Source organism: Manis pentadactyla, chromosome 12 (assembly GCF_030020395.1).
Source record: "Manis pentadactyla isolate mManPen7 chromosome 12, mManPen7.hap1, whole genome shotgun sequence".
NCBI lineage: Eukaryota > Metazoa > Chordata > Mammalia > Pholidota > Manidae > Manis > Manis pentadactyla.
Genome location: NC_080030.1, coordinates 16633979 through 16650328, shown reverse-complemented (window position 1 = coordinate 16650328; position 16350 = coordinate 16633979). Strand labels below are relative to the sequence as shown.

Here is a 16350-nt window from a genome sequence, read left to right as displayed (position 1 = left end):
ACCACACTGTGTCATTAAGTCTCCTCTGCTCTGGGAAAGTTTCTCAGTCTTTCCTTGTTGTTCATGATCATGGTAGTTGTGAAGAATACAACTTCTCACTTTCAAAAAGACATATACACTAATATGTTTATTGCAGCACTTTTTACAATAGCCAAGATATGGAAGCAACCTAAGTGTCCATCGGTAGATGAATGGATAAAGAAGAAGTGGTACGTATATGCAATGGAATACTATTCAGTCATAATAAAGAAACAAATCCTACAATTTGCAACAACATGGATGGATCTGGAGGACATTATGCTCAGTGAAATAAGTCAGGTGGAGAAAGACAAGTGCCAAATGATTTCCCTCATTTGTGGACTATAACAATGAAGCAAAACAGAAGGAACAAAATAGCAGCAGACTCAGAGAATCAAAGAAGGAGTTGTGGTTATGAAAGATGAGGTGCATGGGAGGGCCAGTGGGGAGCAAGGGAGAAGGGGATTGAGGGGTGTTTTGTTTAGTACACATGGTGTGGGGGATCATGGGGAAACAGTGTAGCACAAAGTAGGCAAATAGTGGCTCTGTGGCATCTTACTACACTGATGGGTAGGGACTGCATTGGGGTATGGGTGGGGAGTTGATAGTATGGGAAAATGTAGTAACCACATTGTTTTTTCATGTGAAACCTTCATAAGAGTGTATATCGATAATACCTTAATAAAAATCATTTTAAAAAAGAAAACACTTACTTTAAAATAACATATTTTTTATTTTGCTGAGTGGCTCTAACAAGGAAAAATTTTTTTTAAATGTCTTAACTGTATTTATAATTATATGCTTTCTACCCACATACATTATCTATGTTTTCACACCTAAAATTGGAATTGGGATTCTTGAAATCCAGCCTGCAAGCCAACAGTGAAGTTGATTTAGTTCATCACGGAGTCTTTTCTGAAATATTGTGGAGGAAGAAGAAATTTCCTACACACCTTGAGTTTCTTCTAGCTGGTTGAAGAATCATTGATGTGAGGCAGAATATAGGAGAAAAAACCAAAATTAATTACATATATATGAGGAATCCATACATATAAATTCTGAAGACAGGCAGGGTCCATGAGGTCTGAATGTCAACCTAAAATAAGGAAGTTGGGGTAAGGGTCTGAGACGTCAGAGGAAAAGGGAGGCAATTCACAGGCATAAGAAAGAGTACATGTCAGATAAACAAATGTTTGCTTGGCCACACAGAAACCCTGGGACCCAGAGAGGAACTGTGACAGGCTAGCCACACCCCTCCCTCTCCCCCACCCCTTGATCACATTATCCCGCAGTTCACCGTGGGAATGGCCCTCCTCCTGGGTCAGATACTCCATATAAATTGTTATGCACTAGTTGGGGTGAGCATTAAAAATGTACATAACTATTGAATCACTATGTTGTACAATATAAGATTGTGTATCAATTATAATAAATAATATCCAGAAAAATCTTTTTATTGAATTGAGGGGGTGCCAAGTTTCTTTCTGAATCTTTTGTGCCTTGGCTGCCTGCAAGTCCGAGACAATCTGCATGTCACAATGGCACCTCCTGTGGGTAGCCTGCTCTTGGCGCCTAGAGAAACAAAGATACCTTTGTTTGTAACTAAATTCGTTAGAGAATAGTGTGTGTGTATAGATGCAAGGCAAGTGGAGTCAGGTAAACACACACAGGTGGGGAGAAGTGGATAGTAGGGGCACAGCCATCCAGAATTCCTACTGTCTATAGACTTGGTCTGTAAGGGTTTGCACTGCTCTGGGATCAGAATGACACTATAGGCCTGGCTAATGAGGATCTTGGGATACTGAGCCCCCAGGGTATTGAGCCCCCGAGGATATAGACTGCACACTCTGTCTGTGGCCACCTCACCTGACAGCTCCGCCGAGTCAGGAACCATACACCTGAGGCCCCTCCCATGGGTGTCCTCCTTGATCAAGATCCAGGGGCCTCGGTCAGGCTGTCTGCCTTTCCTGAGGACAGACCTCCATCTTCCACATCCAGGGGCTGCATCGAGCATCACTCTTCTGTGAAGCGAACCAGGTAATCCAAGTCCCTGAGTTAATGCACTGCAAATAAGAGGTGGTGTTTTAGCAAAATTATTTCCTGTGGAAGCAGCGAGGTGAGTTCATGCTTAAAATGATCAGAACTCAGTAGGCCGTGGAGCTCTGTCCTCACTGCCTATCAGCACACCGGACACGCCATATATGGGATTTCATAGCCCACATGGCACCAGTGCTCCCTGGCTTTCATTCTCCGGACCTCCTATCCCCACCTCTAGCGTGCACCGCCTCCAGAGGCAAAAGCTGCCCCTTCTCAGACAGGATGACGTTTATTTTTTCTGATATTTACTTCAGTCCTTGTGGTGGGGGAATGGAGAATCTTTGCTGATATTTACCGTTGATGCCCTTTCCTGGTTCTTAATAATTTGAGTGTGTAGAATAGCTGCTGTCTTATTCCCATCGAGAATGGGCAGGCTGTCTGCTGGTCCATCTGGTCTCTGTAAACCTGCCATGTACTTTAAATAAGAGCAGCAGAGAAAGTGTTGTTTATTTAATTTTAATTTTATTTTATTCCTCATACATTAGGACAGCAGCATCAAAAGAGAGAGGGTGATTTTTAAAAACCCATATGCCCACCCCTAACATCATCCTAGTGCATTAATGCTGATATTCTGTTGTATCGCCTTCAGGTTTTTATATAAAATAACAAAACAATATGACTGCAGAAGGCGCCCCTACTGGATTCCCGTCTCTTTCCCCACTTCCTTTCCTGGAGGCATATTATTTTAAACATATGGCTTCCATCTTGCATGGCTTTTGACTGTACCTATGTCATAAATATACATAAGAATAAAAGGCAGTTACTGTAATTCTTGTCAAGTAGGGAATGGACAAACAAATTGTGATGTATCTATATAGTAAGTCACTTCCTGGTTTTCTAAATTTTGTAACTTTTCTTTTGTTTACAATTAAAATTGTAAACTTCTGTCTGGTTTTAAAATTAATGGAGCTGAACTGAATATCGAGAGTAATAAAAAAAATTTACACAAGGAGCCAACTGTATGTGACACATTCAGTGGGGTCATGTTCACAAATAGCTCTTAAAATTCAAAATTGTGCAATTTTTGTGGCATCATAATATTAAATGTAGTAAAAATTACAGTTGAGACCTGTATATCCAGTTAGAGTTGTGGTTCCTCAGGGGAGTAAAATAATTAGGATTGTGTAAATACATGATACAGGCTCTTCAAGTATAACTATTAAATGTAGTAATAAAATTAAATTTTTATGATGTGTCTGACTTTGATAATGTTGACTTGTGGGTACCAAGCTCTTTATTGGTGTCTTTGTACTTTCGTTTCTCTTGAATAATTCATAACAAAAATAAGCACATCTATGCAGGATTAGAAAATGTCTAAAATATCTCATGTATAGACTTTCATCATACATGTTTTCCTCCAATAGGTTTTCATTATTTGTGTTCAACCCTGTATCTATTTATTTTTATTACTTGACTCATCTAAAGTGCTGTGAAGTACATCTTCTGTCCCTGCCAGATGAATAATGATACCACCAATGTTTCCTTAATTCCCTTTTTGCATGATTAAGGTTCCCAGCTGGACTTTCTGCTCGTAATCTCTTCCCTGAAATTTGCTGTTGTCACAGTTGGGATGTTCTTTTTGATTGTTTTCTTCCTCTTGCCAAGCCCATTGCCTTCTTCTGATGAGTGAGACATGCCAGGAGCTGCTGTTCATGGCAGAAAAGGAGAACCATGATAGGAAATGTCAGGATGCGGGTGCCCTGTGCTGACTGCCATGCTGGATGTGTTTCTATTCATCGCTCATCATTGCAACATGCCCATAAGGTCTGCTGAGACTTCCCATTACACAAGTGACGACACGAGGCCTCTTCAGAGACAATGTTCTCAGTTCACAAAGCAAGTGCTGGTCTGGACTGAAATCACTGTTTGAGTTCAAGTAATCCTCCAAATGATAAGCACTGTTGTGGCCACAGCAGGCTCCCCAAGAGAGTGAGGACCACCACTTCACAGAGACCATCCTGTAGGTCACTCGATTGCCTTGTAAATAGCAGATATTTCAGCTTTGTCTTGTCTGACCTTCAAGGACCTACAGATTGTGGTTTTCCTATATGCCAATACAATTCATTCTTTCTCAGATTTAACTGTTTTTCTTAATGATATGACACTGTCACCTTAGGAGAAACAAATCCTCTTAGTATGAGACAGAGAATCTCACAGACATATTGCTCTGCTTCTTGTAGAATGAACCACTAAGGCAGATGAGGACAGTTTCAACCAGAGCGTCTTACGAGTTTCAGGTTGATAGGCAGCACTTCTTCTCTTTGCCAGGAGCTGAGCATATACTTGGACGGATGCCTGGACCTGCTACATGCTAATTCATGGGTAGAGGTAGACATACCTTGCAGGAGCTGGAAAAGAGTTTGGACATTGCTCAGAATTAAAATGTTAAAAGTGTTAAATGAAATTGTGAAATCTGTATGATAATAAAGGCTGGTTCTTTTTCATCAGGGGCATTAGGAGAGACTGTTCAAGAGAGTCGACTCAGCAGACATGTGGTCTAAACTGAGACCCAGTCCTAGCGTGCACTGACCAAACTTCCTGTCCATGACCTAGCATCAACTTACCCAAGTGTCCTCATGGGTAAACGGGAACATAGCATGTACTAAAGCATCTGTAATGTGACCAGTACTACACATGATTTTGAGGAATTCCAAGTACTGGGGACCATTGTTCTAGATGCAGATGTCATAACATTATTTTTCTCCTTCTGTTTGTTTGAAGGCATGGGATATTTCTAAAGGAAATGCCATGTCTCATTCTTGGTGTCAGTGTCAGCACTTGGCACAATGTGGAATATGGATTTGGTGATCTCTAAAATTTTGGGTCAGTTATGGGAAGACAGGAAGAAATAGAGTCAGAGATGGTGATGGAGGGAGGAATTAGCAGAGAGGGACTGATCTGAATACTCATCTGGGTTCAAAATATACATAGAGGTTTGTTTTGATTTAAGCAATGATTCTCAAACATTAGCATGTTTGAAGTTCATCTGGAGGGCTTGTTGAAACATACTTTTCTGGTCTGCTCTTTAGCACTGGGGATGCCCTGCTCCACAGTCTGATGGCGCTGAGGCTGTCCTTCTGCACAAACTGGGAAATCCCCCACTTCTTCTGTGAACTTGCTCAGGTCATCAAGCTGGCCTGCTCTGACACCCTCATCAATAACTTCCTGATATATATTGTAGGCAGCCTATTTGTGGGTGTTCCTGTATGTGGGATCATGTTCTCTTATATTCAAATTCTCTCTTTCATTTTGAGAATGCCCTCAGTGGAGGGTAAGCGTAAAGCCTTTTCCACTTGTGAGTCTCCCCTCTCAGTTGTCTCCTTGTTCTATGGAACAGGTTTTGGGGTGTACATTAGCTCTGCAGTTACTGACTCTTCCAAGAAGGCTGCAGTGGCCTCAATGATGTAAGTCGTTGTTCCCCAGATGATGAACCCCTTCATCTACAGCCTAAGGAACAGGGACATGAAGGGGGCCTTGATGAAAATAATCAGTAGGATACATCTGCCTCTAATGCGTTCACCTGCTATGGAATTTTCTATCTTGTATGAGTCAAAGTCACTGGATTCCTGGGTGGGCCAGATACCTGTTTCTTCCATCACCATGAGGCTCTAACATTACCAGATCACTCCATGGCCACGTGCATCTCAGCAATGGCTTGTGTTGTGATGATATCTTTTGTCCAGCTCCGGGATGATTGAGAATGACCTCAGTTTTCTAAACTCTGTTTCTTTGCTCGGGACCCATACAACCAAAGCTGAGTCAGGGGTTCTAGTTTAGTGATTTTTTTTGTCGATTGCTCTCCAAATGAGGAAAATTGTTGAAAGTGGATAGGATAGGGAAGGGATTGAAGGCAGACTGCAGTCATTTCTAGAGACTAGCTTTTGTCTGATCTGTGGTTACGAACATGCCAGTTGCACCCCAGAATTAGGTGTGCAGTTGTGCAAGGGTGCTAATCTTTCAAACCCCAATTTAGTACTCAGACTAGTCATTTTTAAAACATACCCTCCAAGTCTACGTTAGCCTCCACTATACTAATTTTCATTAAATATAAAATTGATGCAATTAGATTATCTGAGTGGTTTGAGATGATTGTGCCATATTTGAGATTCATCAGTGGGAAGCAGATACAGGTGTCTTTCTTGGACATAATGGCCAGAGACAAAAACCTGACTGTCCTCTCCTTTTTAAGTTGACTCTGTACCTTTGCATCACATCAACAGAAGATGTATATGTCATGAGTGAATGCTGGTCTTCAAGATATATCATCACATCCTAATTCTCCTTACTGTGGTATCATATAAATATGAATTTATATGATACTACTAGAATCCGTGGTACTTATTTAGAAAAAGAAAATTTTCAGTGAGGCACCTTCAGCTGGATTATCTGGAGGGATGGACAGTGAATGTAATCATGTGTCTCTAAAATACAGACTGATATGGAGAAGACACAGAGAGAAGATGCGAGCAGTGTAACCATGCAGAGAAATCAATTTGGGGCAGCCAATACTTAATTTTCATATTGTACGTTTTGCTTTACAAAAAAGTCATGTATTTAGCTTTATGCATCTTTTTATTGCTTTTGCATGTACATGTGTAGAATGTATTGAGAATTGCTTCTTTATGACCTTGTTAATGTTTCAAATCAATGAATGAATATCACTTCTTGGTTGTTATTCTCCTCATTGTCCCTCTGAGATTCATACGTGTTATTGTGTTTAGCAACTATTTGTTTATTTTCAGTCCTCTTTATATTACATATGGTTATGATAAAAAGAGATAGGGTTTCTGATGCTGATTACATTTTTGGGAAATACTTTCTCCTACTATGAATAAACTGTTTGTATATTCTCTTCCATATCTCCTGGCATAAATCAGAGAATGTTTTATAGCTGGGGTGGGATTATTGACTATTGGGAGTATCTTCCCTCCTTTTTGTAGTTCCCAGGAGTTTTCCTGAGCAGCTGGATCAATTTACCCACACATTGTATGTTCCAGCTATTCTACATCATCACCAAAACATTTTCATTCATCTGATGATGTGTTGAGAAATATTTAATAAACCTATATTTCTCTTATTATGACGGGAAACATTTTCACATATATGGGCCATTTATTTTTCCCCTTGTGTGAAATCCATGACCTGTCATAATTTCATTGAAATCCAAGTCTGTCATGTACAGTGTCTGTCATATATATATTATCTGTCATATTTACATGGAGATGTTTATCATTTTCTTATACATAAAGAGGTCTTTATTCAATTGACATAGCCATCTTTTTTGAGTTTATGCGTAGGAAATCTATTCCTTATGTGAGTGGCTCATTTTTCATGTACTTTATGTCCAATATTTATGATGCATAATTATGCTGAGTTTTGAAATAGTTAATTTGTCAGTATTTTCCCTGATGATTTTGCTCAATAGGCATTCATGTTGAAATCCCTACTTAGTGAATTCTAAAGGACAGATATTTTTGCCTTTTACATGAGTCATAAAGCTATGTGAAATTAATTTTTATGTTTGGTGTGAGTTAGAAATCCAGATTTGTTTTATGTCTGAAACATTTTTATTACAATGTCCATCCATTCACCATAATGTCAATCAGTAATAAGTATATTTCTCTTCTATGCATTGGTATTTTTCTAGATGTTGTTTTCAGAACAGGAGGCCGTATAGTTATCCTGCACCAATATCGTATTTCTCAATTATTGTATCGCATCAGTCAGCTTAAACTGAATTTATTGTGGTAACAAATGAGTCCCATTTCCAATTTTATTTTGAATCCCAATAGTATATTGTACCACAGGATAACCACTTTTATGACAATGTGATATTTACTGCAACATTATTGACTACAAGACCCATAATTTTTATCTTTAGCCTGTAAGCTATATGTGGATGCAACTATTATGAAATTGGGAAACATTGGTTGTGGAATTCTACAATGATAGTGAAATATCTGTTCATGCTTAGTCCATACTGATTACACAGTACATACTAGTGTGTGCTTAGAGAATTATATCAACAAGATGGTAGGGGAGGAGGCCGTTCACTTATATACCTGCAGTAGGAATAATTTGTTCCACCCATGTATTCTTAAAGAATCATCATGTTTCTCTACATTGTTAAAAACTCATTGTTTAATTCTCAATTCTTCCCTTGTTGACTTATTATCATTGATTCAGTTTATTATATATTTTTTATTGAAGTATAGTAGATGCACAATTTATATTGGTTTCAAGTAGAAAACACAGTGCATCAGCAGTTACCCAAAATACTAAATCCTCACCCCAACTAGTAGAGTTACTATCTGTCAACATAAAAAGATGTTGCAGAATCAATGATATACTACAATCCCTGTGACCAACTTATATTATGATTGAGAATTTCTGTGCTGCTTATCCCCTTCACTATCTCTTTCCACTCACCCCAGCCACTCCCCATTGGTAACCACCAGTCTCTTCTCTGTGTCTACTGCAATAAATCTACTATAATTTTTTTGTTTTGATTTTCGATTCCAGAAATAAGTGAAATCATATGGTATTTGTCTTTCTCCACCTGACTTGTTCACTTAGCATAATACCCTCCAGAACCATCTATGTTGTTGCATATGGCAGGATTTCTTTCTTTCTTCATGGTGGAATAAAATTCAATTGTGTATATTTACCGTGTTTTCCTTATGGAAATCATTAATGAATGTATTCTCTCATATTGTAGTTTACCTTTTCTTCTGTTGATGGTGTCCTTTGCTGTGCAGAACCTTTTTAGTTTGATGTATTCCTACTTGTTCACTTTGTGTTATGCATCTCTTACCTGAGGAAATGTGTCTGGAAAAATATTGCTCTATACTTTTGATCAAGACATGTTTTCCTTGGCTTTCTTCTAAGAGCTTTGTGGTTAAATATCCTGCATTCAGGTCCTTGATCCATTTTGAGTTGACCTTTGTGTATGGAGTTAGGCAGTAATCCAATTACCTTCTCTTACATGTAGCTGTTTTCCCAACAACAATTGAAAGGCAATCTTTTGACCATTTTATATTCATGGCTCCTTTATCGTATAATAATTGACCATATATGCATGCACTTATATCCGAGTTCTCTCTTTCTTTCCTGTTGATAGGTGGGTCTAATCTTGTGACAAAGATTACTAGGAAAGAAGAATACACATTTATTTAACATATGTTTTATGTGATGTGGGGGAATTCACAGGAAATGAAGACCAGAAGAGACAGTTAGACATGATTATCTGAGTGCTAGGTCTGAAGAAGTGTGGAAAGCCTTGTGAAAGTACGAGAGGTCAGAGGGAATGGGGGGCACCAAGCAGGCCGCCTTTCTCAGAGCCCTTCTCTGTGCCCTTTGCCTTTGGACACAAGGATACTCGCTGCCTTTGCCGACCGGGAGGGCTCACATGAAGGTTTCATGACCTGTTTCAGGGAAAACATGCTGGAGAATGTCCGAGTGAACTTCTTGGTTCTGATATTTTAAGAACCTCCTTTGGTTAAAATTTTTGATATGCAAAGATACCATATTTGGAGTAGTGTTTACTGAACCCCCTCGAACTTTCACATGAAATATACTGAAAATGCAGGGGGAAATATCGCATATCAAGGTCAATGTAGTGGTACCCTCTGGGAAGGGAAACATTATCAAGAATGTGGAAAATAAAGTGGGAGGGAGGGAGGAATTCCCATATACATGTGTTCTTTTATTTCTTTATGAAAACTTAATGTTAGATGGCAATGTATTTTTGATGGTGCCTTGTGACTCTTACTAAGAAACATTGCTTAAAACACCTTAACTGTATTTATCAATATTTGTACCCACCAAAAAAAGTATGTTTTCCCACCTAAAATTGGACTTGGGATTCTTTTTATGCACCCTCCAAGTCAACAGTGAGGTCGGTTCAGATTTCCCATGGAGCCTTTTCTGGAATGTGGGGAGGAAGAAATTTCCTCTATTTCTCAAGGTTCTTATTCTTATTTAAGAATCAAATTGACAGGAGACAGAATAACAGGAGAAAAAACAAAGTTTAATTTCATATGTAGGAGGAGTTCATAGCTACAAATGCTAAAGACAGTAAGGACCATGGGTCTATATGTCATTCTGAAGGAAGGAGAAGAGGGGAGGGGTCTGAGATTGCAAAGGAGAAAGGAGGCAGGCACAGGGGTATGAAAGATTAAATATTTGGCAAACAAGTGTTTGCAGGGCAACACAGAAATCATGACACACAGAGAGGGATGTTACCGCCTAGCCACACCCTTTCCTGTCTACCACCCCTTATTAACATTAGAATGTAGTTACCTATGGGGATGGCTGTCCTACTAGGGTAGGTGCTCCATCTAAATTGTTTTTATGCTCTAATCAGGTGAGCATTTAATAATGTAAATAACTGTCAAATCACTACATTGTACAGTATAATACTGTATATCAATGATACTTCAATAAAAAATACCCAGAAAAATATTTTTCTTAAACTGAGGGGAGAGGTCAAGTTTCATTCTGAGTCTTTTGGGCCTTAATTGCTTTCAGCTCTGAGACAATATGCAAGTCCCAGTGGCACTTCTTGGGGGCAGCCTGCTCTTGGTCCCTACAGAAACAAAGATGCCTTTGTTTGTAACTATGAGAAGAACACAGAATTAGAGAATAGTGTGTGTGTATAGATGCAAGGCAAGTGAAGCCAGGTAAACAGACACAGGTGGGTAAAAAATAGTTTTAACGCATCCATACTGAATTCCTACTGTCTATAGATTTGGTCTGTAAGGGTTTGCACTGATCTGGGATCAGAATGACACTAAATTGGCTTGGCTAATGAGGACTTGGGATATTGAGCCCCCAGGGAGACAGAGAGTCAGCCTGTGACCGACCACCTCACACAACCACCCCACTGAGTCAGCAAACAACACACCTGAGGCTCCTCCCTGGGATGCTCCTTCTTCATCATGAGCCATGGGCCTCTGTCATGCTGTCTGCCCTTCCTGAGGACAGACCTCCATTATCCACTTTCAGGGGATGCACCACACATCACTCCTCAGTGAAGCCAACTAGGTAACCCAAGTCCCTGAGTTAATGCACTGGAAATAAGGGCCGTTGTTCTACCAAAATTCCTTCCCATGGAGGCACTAAGGAGGTTTCATGCTTAAAATGATGAGAACCCAGTAGGCCATGGAGCTGTGGCCTCACTGTCTATCACCAACCTGGACATCCCATATATGGGATTTGCATATCCCACGTGGCACCAGTACTCCCTCGCCTTCATTCTCCTGGTGTCCTAACCCCATTCTCTAGGGTGCATTTCCTCCAGAGCCAAAATCTGTCCTGTCTCAGGCAGGATTTCTGTGAAATTTTCTCATATTTACTTCAATTCTTGGGGTGGTGACACGGAAATGCTTTGCTGATATTTACCTTTGATTCTCTTTCCTGGTTCTTCATAACATGATTGTGTAGAACACCTGTTGTATTGTCCCCATAGCCAATCTGGGGAATAAGAGGGTGGCCCAAGAAACTGGGATTTCTAGTCCCTTTCTAGTCTCACCTGTTCTTTAAAAAACTACCAAATATTTTAAGTAAAAGCAGCCAAAACAGTGTTATTTCTTATTTGTTTCCTTTTCTTTTCTTTTTTATAACTTATTACATCAGCAACACAAAGAAAAGATATTGTGATTTTTATAAGGCATATGCCCACCCCTCACTCACATCAGTATAGAATGAGTGAATGCTGACATTGTATTATATTGCCATCAAGTTTTTATATAAAATAACACAATAATATGCCTACAGAAGATGCCCCTATTGAATTACCTTCTCTCCTCTCCCACTTATAGAGCCATCCTACTTTGAACACAATGGTTTCCCTCATGCATGACTTTGGACTGTATCTGCATGCATAATTATATATATAGAGAGAGGCAGTAAGCATAATTTCTATTAGGACATGGAGAAATAAATTGTGATGTAACTGTATTGTAAGATCATTCCTGGGGTTTTGTTTCAAATTTTTTCCTTTTTTAAAATTTAAATACAGTTGATTATTGTCTTGTTTTTATATTAATGCAGCTGGACTAAATACCAAATTAATCAAGAAATAAATTACATGAGAGAGCCAACTGCAAATGACATATCCGGTGTGGTAATATTCACAAAAAGGTTTTAAAATTCAAAACAGTGCAATTTTTTGTGGTCTCATAATATTAAATATAGTAAAAAATGCAGAGGAATCCTGTATATCAAGTTAGTGTCATGGTTCCTTGTGGAAGTAAAAGAATCAAGATTGTATAAATACATGATATAGGGACTTCAAATATATCTGTATTAAATATTGCAATAAAAACACCTAGTAATGTTGATATAAGTGAATTTGATAACGTTGACTGGTTGGTACCAAGATCTCCACTGGTGTATTTGTGATTTTCTTTCACTTGAATGATTCATAATAAAAATAAAACCATGTGTTTAGGATCAAGAAATATTTTAAAATTTCTCATGCTGTAGGATTTCTGTCATATGTGTTTTTTCTCCTGTAGGTTTTTGTTATTTGTGTTCATTCCAATACCTAATTATTTTTGTTATTTAATTCATTTAAATTGCTGTGTATTTCATCCCCTGTTCTTGCCAGATGAATAACGACATCACCAATGTCACCTTCATTCCTTTCTTACATGATAAAGGTTCCCAACTGGAGTCTCAGCTTTTAATTCCTTCCGTGAAATTTGCTGTTGTCAGAGTTGGGATGTTCTTTTTGATTGTTTTTCTTCCACTTGCCGAGCCCATTGCTTTCTTTTGATGAGTGAAACATTCCTGGGGCTGCTGTTCATGGCAGAAAAAAGAGAACCATGACAGGAAATATCAGGGTGGGGGTGCCCTGTGTTGACTGCCATGCTGGATGTGTTTCTATTCATCATCACCATTGCAACATCCCCATAAGGTCTGATGAGGGTTCCTGTTACACAAGTGAGGACACGAGGCCTCTGCAGAGACAATGTTCCTAGTTCAAAAAGCAAGTGCTGGTCTGGACTGAAATTACTGTTTGAGTTCAAGTAATCCTCCAAATGATAAAGGCTGTTGCAGCCACTGCAGGCTCCCCAGGAGAGCGAGGACCACAGCTTCAAAGAGACCACACTGTAGGACACTTGATTGGCTTGTAAGTGGCATGTATTTCTGCATTATGTTGTCTCAGTCTTCTTTGGAGCAACAGATTGTTCTTATTTTCCTGTATCCCAATACAGTTCATTCTTTCTCAGATTTAACTGCTTTATTAACGATATGACACTGTCACCTTAGGGCAAGACATCCACTTAGGATGAGACAGAGAATCTCACTGACATAGTGCTCTGCTTCTTGTAGAATGAACCACTATGGCAGATGAGGACCATTTCAACTGGTCCATCTTAAGAGCTTCAAGTTGATTGACATTTCTTCTCGTTGCCAGGAGCGGAGCGTATAATTGAATGGATGCCATGACCTGCTGTGTGCTACTTCATGGGTAGAGGTAGACATATTTTACAAGAAATGGAAAAATTTCAGGTATTGTTCAGAATGAAAATGCTAAAAGTGTTAAAGGAAATTATGAAACCTGTGTGATAATAAATGCTGAGTCTGTGTCATCAGGGGCATTAACAGAGACTGTTCAAGCGAGTCAACTCAGCAGACAGGTGGTCTAAACTGAGACCCAGTCTTTGCTGTGCATCGACGGAACTTCCTGTCCATGACCTAGCCTCATCTGACCCAAGTGTCTTCATGGGTAAATGGGATCACAGTATGTAAAATGCATCTGTAATGTGACCAGTCCTTCAGATGATTCTGAAAAAGTCCAAATATTGGGGTCCATTGTTCTAGATGCAGATTTCATAACATTATTCTTGTCCTTCTGTTTGTTTGAAGGCATGGGATATTTCTAATGGAAATGCCATGTCTTATTCTTGGTGTCAGTCTCAGCACTTGGCACATTGTGCAAAATGGTTTTGGTGATCAGTAAATATTTGGGTGTGTAATAGGAAGACAGGAAAGAAATAGTGTGAGAGATGGTGATGTAGGGAGAAATTAGCAGAGGGACAGATCTGAATATTCATCTTGGTTCACAATATACATAGAGGGTACTGTTTATTTTTATTTAAGCACTGATTTTCAAATATTAGCATGTTTCAAATTCATCTGGAGTGCTTGTTGAAACATACATTTCTGGTCCTCACCCCTGAGTTTATCCACAGTAAGGCTTTAGTCGTACAAAGAATTTTCATTTCTAACAAGTTCCCAGTTGATGTTGTTGCTGTTAGAACAGGAACTATTTTTTTTCGCTGTCCCTTTTATATCAGATTCATCAAGAACATGAATCACACAGATGTTCCAGAATTCCTCCTCCTGGGATTGACAGATGATCCAGAACTACAACCCTTCCTCCTTGGGCTGTTCCTGTCTGTGTACCTTGTCACCATCCTGGGGAACCCACTCATCATCCTGGCCATCGGCTCTGACCCCAACCTTCACACCCCCATGTACTCCTTCCTCCGCATCCTGTCCCTGGATGACATCTGCATAAGCACAACCACCATCCCCAAGTTGCTGGTGAACATCCAAGCACAGAATCAGCACATTCTCTGCATTGGCTGCATTGCCCAGATTGGTTTTGTCCTATTTTTTTTTGGTTTTGAAAACTGTCTCCTTGCAGCAATGGCCTATGACTGCTATGTGGCCATTTGCCATCCACTGAGGTACTCGGTCATCATGACTCCCCAACTTTGTGCTATGCTTATTCTGCTCTCTGTGCTCCTCAGCATCGCGGATGCCCTGCTCCACAACCTGATGGCAATGAGGCTGTCCTTCTGCACAAATGGGGAAATTCCCCACTTCTTCTGAGAACTTGTTCAGGTCATCAAGCTGGCCTGCTCTGACACTCTCATCAATAATTTCCTGATATATTCTGTAGGCAGCCTATTTGGGGGTGTTCCTGTATCTGGGATCATTTTTTCTTATACTCAAATTCTCTCTTCCATTTTGAGAATGCCCTAAGTGGAGGGTAAGTGTAAAGCTTTTTTCACCTGTGGGTCTCACCTCTCAGTTGTCTCCTTGTTCTATGGGACAGGTTTTGGGGTGTACATTAGTTATGCAGTTACTGACTCTTCCAGGAAGGCTGCAGTGGCCTCAATGATGTATGTCATGGTTCCCCAGATGATGAACCCCTTCATCTACAGCCTGAGGAACAGGGACATGAAAGGGGCCTTAAGGAAAATAATTACTAGGATACATCTGTCTTTAATGGGGTCACCTGCTTTCGGCTTGTTTTTCTTGAATGATTCAACGTGACAGGATTTTTAGTGAGCAACATGCCTGTTTTTCCACCACCATGAGGCTCTAAGATGATCAGATCACATGATGGCCACATGCGTGCCAACATGGGCTTGAAATGTGATGATACTTTTTGTCCAGCTCCAGGATGTTTGAGAATGACTTGAGTTTTCTAAACTCAGTTTCTTTGCTCACGGTCCATAGGAGCAAAGCTGAATCAGGGGTTCTAATTTTAGTGACTTTTTTGTAGATTATCCCCCAAACAAGGAGCACTGTAGAAGGTGGATAGTATAGGGAAAGCTTTGAAGCAAGGCTCTGTTCATTTCTGGAGAGTAGCTTTTGTCTGATCTGTGGTTACAACCACGCCATTTGAATCCCAGATTTAGGCGTGCAGTGGGGCAAGGCAGCTAGCCTTTCTAACCCCAATTTAGTACTCAGAGTAGTCGTTTGTAAAACATACCCTCCCAAGGCTACTTTAGCTTCCACTATACTAATTTTCATTAACTATAAAGTTGATTTAATTAGATTTTCCTAGTCGTTTGAAATGATTGTGTGGTATTTGAGATTCATCAGTGGGAAGCAGATACAGGTGTCATTCGTGGACATAATGCCCAGAGGCAGAAACCTGATTGTCCTTCCCTCGGTCAGTTGATACTAGACCTGTCCACAGAGTCAACAGAAGACATATGTGTCATGGGTTGGATGGTGGTCTTCAAAATATAAGGCCACATCCTAATTCTCCTTAATATGATTTAATATTAATATTATATAAATATTAATTTGTATCACTAGGGTGAATGGTACTTATTTAGAAAAATGAGTCATTTCAGTGGAAGACATTCAGCTGGATTTTCAGGAGGTACAGACAGTAAATGTAATCACACATATCCTTATAAAATAGACAGAAAGGCAGCCAGACACAGAGAAAAGCCAGGAACAATGTAACCATGCAGAGAA

At 39.7% G+C, this 16350-nt stretch overlaps 1 pseudogene; it reads left to right on the top strand.

The window, feature by feature from the left end:
* The first annotated feature begins 1930 nt into the window (after positions 1-1930).
* LOC118929196 (olfactory receptor 7G2-like) lies at positions 1931-15411 on the top strand (annotated as a pseudogene).
* The last annotated feature ends 939 nt before the right edge of the window (positions 15412-16350 follow it).